Here is a 6,430-nt window from a genome sequence, read left to right as displayed (position 1 = left end):
CCATTTTCCTTGTGAAATACAACACAGGCTTTTACATTTAAATTTACTAATCATCAAGGAGAGGCTCCGATTGCCAATTTTTATTTATTTGTAATTGTTCTTATAAGTATATGTATTCATTCATTTTTAGAGAGAGAGAGCAGCAAGAGAAAGGGAGAGGGAGGGAATCTCAAGCAGGCTCCATTCTGTCAGCACTGAGCCTCACACGGGGCTCTATCTCATGAACCATAAGATCACGACCTGAATCAAAATCAAGAGTTGGACATTTAACTGACTGAGCCACTCAGGTGCCCCAATTTCTTTTTAAATAACTAAAAATAAGCAAAAAGATATAACTCTTTAATGTCTTTAAGCAGGTGAGTCCTGCTTTTTTCTCAACACGGCATCTTTATTTCCAGAAATCATTTCTGTTTAGAGATGCAACATGCAGACCATATAGTCACAGAGAGTGAATCTGTTGAATAGGCATAGGGTCAAAATCTAAGGCATTTCAGTGAAATCTAAAGGAGAAGGAGTGGGCTGGAATGAATCTTTTTTTTTTCTAGAGAGAGAGAAAGAGAGCATGTGTACCTGTGCATGAATATGGGAGGGATGGAGGAGAGAGAGAGAGAGAGAGAGAGAGACAGAGAGAGAGAATGTTAAGCAGTCTCCATGCCCAGAACAGAGTCCAACTGGGGGCTCAAGGATCGAATCAGAAGCTTAACCAACTGAGCCCCCCAGGAGCCCCTGAATGTATCTTTTTTGTCTGCCCTCCCTGCCACTCACCCCTTTCCCTTTCCATTAACTCCCTTTATGAGTGCAATGCATAAGATTATAATCTGCATAATGGTAATTTATTTGTGATTTTAGAGAACAGAGTGAAAACTGGGAAGAGTATAGCAGGGAAGGAAGGAGGAAGTCAGATGCAAAGGTATATTAAACATGCCTTTTTACTTTCTGTATTTCTGATGTCTTCATATCTGGGCTGACCCTGGAGGGACTTCAACTCCCAGGATGAGCCAATTCCTAGAGCTAGTAGTCTCCTGGGAGCATGCTTTTCACATGCAAACCATCCATGTCCCCCAAACAGTTCCCTGCATCAGGCTCTTGCACTCCAAGTGACTATTCCCCTGGCCCAGGACTAGGTATCAGGAAACTACCGGATCCCCCAACCTGGAACCTGCTAAAAGAATTCAAACTGGCCGCCCTGCTTAGCCCACCTACCCTCTCTCTCCCATTTCTTGCTGCAAACACCACAATAAAGGCCCATACCCACGTTCCCCATCTCTCTGGCTCTGGCCTCTTGACCCACCTTGGCATTGCCCTGTGTGGCCCTGCATGGCAGGGGAACTGTAACAAATGATCTTTTCAATAGTAGTCCTCTCCTGATCTGTTGGCCTCACCATACCTGAGTAAAAAGAAAACCAACTCTGTGGTTATGCTATGTTGCAGGGGGTGGGGTGGGGGGGTTGGGGGGTGCTGCTGGGGGCCTCAATCCCATCAGGACCTTTTGAGAAGCTAGATAGAATGTGCCTTCTGAGGACGGAGTGGGGAGCATGTATTCACTGTCTCCTACCCTCTACTGCTAAGAGTTGCCATGAGTTATTTACAGTCCATGTCTCCAGTATTCACCTGGGGGGTGGATTCTGAGTGGGTTTCCACAGTATTCCCAACCTTGGCTTCAGAGCAGCCCCAAGGGAGGAAGCTAGAAGGACACAGGGCAGCTGAGGCAATACACAATTCAGAGTTTCTTGGGTCCTTCATTAAGTCAAAGCCTTCCCTGTTCGTGTGGTGGTAGATTGTAATTTCTGCAAATGGCTTTCAGCTGCCACATTCCTGAGATAGTAACTTATATGCATCCTGCCTTTCCTATACCATCTGACTCTCCTTACCCTCACTCAGTTTTCACCTGGTTTAGGATGCTTGCCCGGTGGCATGACCCGGTCTTTAATCCTTGAGGGACTGATCCCTTACTTACTTTTATTTATTTTTTTATTTGTTATGATGATGTCTGCAATTGCCTGTGCTCAATTATCACTGGGCACCTAGTGTCCAAACTCCCTCCGTGAATCTCTCAGGTCCTGGATGCGCTCTTTGCTGTCCGCATTTCGTAGCAGCAACCATAGTTCTTTGTGGTAGTTAGGGTCAGTTACCCTTCATAGTCTAGTAAGTCTCTTTGCCTGTTGATTCAGGGGCATGAGGAGCCCAAAGTGACTGGGTGGTAAGATAGCTTTAAGTCCACTGAAAGCCATGCCGTGGGCCTTAGTGGAGGTAATTCCCCTGGAGACTAGAACATGTGGTCTAGCAAAATCGACATGTCCAGAGATGGGAAATCAGGTTCTACAACTGAGCTTATTGAAAATAATGGTAAGAAAGGCTAATCTGTTTCTCTCTTTGGTTCCAGCGCCTATTTATTTGAGGTTGGCATCATCTGGCAATCAGTACCATGTATCCACTGTGAGCTCAACATGCATACCCCTCCTGGAAAATCACACCCAGATCCCAGAGTTTGGCTCTGAGAAGACATCTCAGCTAAGCCTTTAATTGGCCCTTCCACTATTCTATTAGACAGGCTGCTTCCAAGTGATGTATTATGTGGTAGGGCCAGCGGGGACCGTGTAATGGCTAACAAAGTGGTTCTTAAAGAATGCATCCTCTTTTTTAAGATGAGGGTGCAGGGGATACCATGCTGGGAAATGAGGCATTTTGTAAGCCCATGGATACTAAGGCAATCCCATATTCAGAAATGCTATAAATTCTGGTTAGAATAATTCACTTCCCTCTCAGGGTGGTAGGGCCCCCCTATATCAAACTCCATCAAGTAACCCCATCTTCTTTCCAAGGGATGCTATCATTCGGAAGGCTTACCATCAGACTCTGTCAGCAGGTTTGTCATTCAGCTGTGGATCGAGCTAGATCACGATTGGCAAGAGGACATCCATGATATTTTGTGCATATATAATGTCCCCACTTGCCTCCATGGTTGCTTGGTTCAGGAGCGTTTTGTTTTAGCATGGCAGTGGCTGACATCGTATGTTGTGTTGAGTGCTTCCTCTTTTTAAATTCTTTTAGAGGCTATAATGAGACAGAATTGGCTTCGGATGACTCCTATGGGTTTAGCCACATGACTTCCCTCAACTTCTTTATTTCTACTCTTCCAATTTTACTCTTTCCAATTCCACGATCAACCGGCCAAGACCTTTGTGCTGCCCAAAGTACAGATATATATATATATATATATATATATATATATATATATATATATATACACATACACACACATATATCCATTCAAACTGAAAAAGCCACATTTCTTGCACCTCTGCTCACTGGGAGTATTTCCTTTCTCCTTCATCCGTTAGGACTATCCCAAGTGGGGCAGCACGCAGCAGTAATCCTTTTTAGAAAAGTGTGCATATATCAAGCTGGCCTATTCTCGAAACAGGCGTGAGGTTTTTTCTTTCTTGGTCAATATTTTCAAGTGGGTGAATAAGTCTGAATTGACCAAAAGGCATCATTTAGAAAAGACAGATGCTGTGGGAGTCTGTACCCCCACACTCGTGATTTTCTTTACCTTTCTGAATCTATTCCAGCCTCATCCCGAATACACTATTTCCAATGTACAATGAATTCGTGACTTAGTGAATAGAATAATACCCAACTCATGATGGCAAGCCAGTTCTGATCGCACAATTAACTGATGCCCCATGGTGAAATACTTAGTGTCTGCTAGAACGTAGGAGCATACCAGAGACCGTTTTTCACTAACGATGTGTCTTTTCTATATGCATAGTATACTTCAATAAAAGGCTTAAAAAATTCAAAGATTCTTCCACTGAGAGCTGTGCCTTTTTCTTAGTGATGAGTACAAGGGGTAACGATTGTTCCTTTACCTTGAAGGGGATTTCTTAGCATACCTTCCAGACTATTTATATAGTCTGCTGGGGCTGCCATCACAAAATACAATAGACTCTGTGGTTTAAACAATAGAATTTTTTTCACAGTTCTGGAAGCAGGGTGTCTATGAGCAAGTCCACATCCTGGCCATTTTGGTTTTGGGTGAGAACTCTCTTCCTGGCTTGCTAACAGCTGCCTTCCCACCATGTCCTTACCTGGACTTTTCTCATCCTTGCGTGTGGAGGAGGGAGGGAGAGAAACAGTCTCTCTGGTGTCTCTTCCTATAAAAACACTCGTCTTCTCAGATCTGGGCCCTCATCCTCTGACCTCATTTAACTTTAGTTCCTTCTTTTCCAAATCTGGCCACACTGAGCATTAGGAGCTTCAACATCTGAATTTTGGGGAGACACATACATCCAGTCCATACACCATTTATCTCTAATACACAGTGATATTGCAAATGCTGAAACTTTTTCTGTTTTGTCCCCACCCTGTGGCACACATGAGTCTTACTAGGTCATTCAAAGTATGTGCCAGTTTTACTCCCCATCGCATGGGGAGATTAACATCAAAGGCTTCTGCTTGGCCCTTCTTTCTATCATCATGGCTCCTATGTTTGTAATTCAGAGAAGCATGAGGGTTCTGCTAGCTTCTTAGTGTATCTATCCTATTATAGTCTCAGGCACCAAAGAAATAATCATGGGGAAATTTTCAAAGGCTACTCTGGCTTTCATGCTAGTTGGAGGATCTAGCTGGTGGGAGATGTCAAAATTTTTGAAAGCTCCCCCAAATGACTTTAATGAGTAGCAAGATTTGGGAATGACTGTTATACACAAATAGCCTCACAGTGAGACAGACAGGCCAGGTCGCTACTTATCACCTGGCCTCCATGCTCCCCATTCTAACTGGGGAAGCATTGTGGTAACTCAGATGCACTCTTGAGCGTCAACTCATACTCTGCTTCCAACAGAGGTAGGAAGATCTGTGCTTTCCCATTTTCCCAGGGCACAGCTGCATGGCTACTGTCCCCTTGGGATGGTTTGAAGAGTTCTGCTTTAAGAGTTCTAACTGAAGATGGTCTGGAGAGTTGTATTTCAAGTTGGTTTAGAAAGTTCTACTTCCCCGGTGTCAGGTTTTTTTCAATGAGTTTTGGGCATTAATAAAATCGTTTAGATCTCAAAATTAGGGAAATGTGTTCAATTTTACACCACATCAGCTGATTTCAGTCTTTTGCTTGTCAGTTCCTGTGTTTTGTTAGATTGTTTGTTTGTTTTCGTGTTTTTTTGGTGGGAAAAGGGATGGTGGAGGATTAAAAAGTTCTTCTTTTTTATTTTTTTTATTTAAAAAAATTTTTTTAATGTTTTTATTTATTTTTGAGACAGAGAGAGACAGAGCATGAACGAGGGAGGGTCAGAGAGAGAGGGAGACACAGAATCTGAAGCAGGCTCCAGGCTCTGAGCTATCAGCACAGAGCCCGACACGGGGCTCAAACTCATGGACTGTGAGATCATGACATGAGCTGAAGTCGATCGCTTAATCGACTGAGCCACCCAGGCATCCCAAAAAGTTCTTCTTTTTTTTTAAAAAAATTAATGTTTATTTATTTTTGAGAGAGAGAGAGAGAGAGTGAGAGAGAGAGAGCATGGGCAGGGGAGGGGCAGAGACAGAGACACACACACAGAATCCGAAGCAGGCTCCAGGCTCTGAGCTGTGAGCACAGAGCCCAACGTGGGGCATGACATGGGCTCAACCTGGGGCTCGAACTCACAAACCGTGAGACCATGACCTAAGCCAAAGTCGGACGTTCAACCGACTGAGCCACCCAGGCGCCCCAGCTCTATAGCAGAGGATGATTTTGATCCATCAACCTCTGGGTTATGGGCCCAGCACACTTCTGCTGTGCCACTCTGCTTCTAAAAAGTTCTAACAGTACTGCATTTGGCTGTCTATCTTGTACTTAGGAACACCATGAACTAAAAAGAAACATGATGATGCATCCTTGAAGAGCAAGGCATTCTGGTTGCCACTTGGGCCTCTTTGCCATTTTATTCATTATGTGTGCTTTGACTCTATAAATTTGGTGTCACCACTGGCCTTTGTCATTTCTGAACCACTCATCATATTTGGGAGCCTAGTTACATAGTAGGATCTCCTACTGGCAACTCCAATCTATGAAGAACAAACACCACCAATCTTTTTAACGTTAGTTTCTTAACGATGGCATGTCCTTCAGGTCCTCCAAGGGAACATAGTCAGATGGTGGTTTCTCTTGCCTTCCAGTATAAATCCATTGAAACATTCCTGCCTCTTGAGCTTCTTGAATTTTTCTCAATACTTTGGCAACACTGTTCCAGTATCTCAAACTCATTTACGATAGGTGATACGTCCAAGTTTCAAGGAGATCTCGGATTATGATGTACTCAGCTTCCAGTGTGCTTTCTGGGAAGTCAAACTCAGAGTCATGCCGAGCAAAGTCAGAGCAGGGTCACATGCCAATAGATTCTTCTTTATTTATTTTTATATTCAACATTCCTCCATTTCTCCTCAAGATTCA

The sequence above is a fragment of the Panthera leo genome, chromosome B2 (genome assembly GCF_018350215.1).
Source record: "Panthera leo isolate Ple1 chromosome B2, P.leo_Ple1_pat1.1, whole genome shotgun sequence".
Taxonomy (NCBI): domain Eukaryota; kingdom Metazoa; phylum Chordata; class Mammalia; order Carnivora; family Felidae; genus Panthera; species Panthera leo.
The sequence above is the reverse complement of the archived record's forward strand: the minus strand, read 5'-3'. Positions refer to the sequence as shown.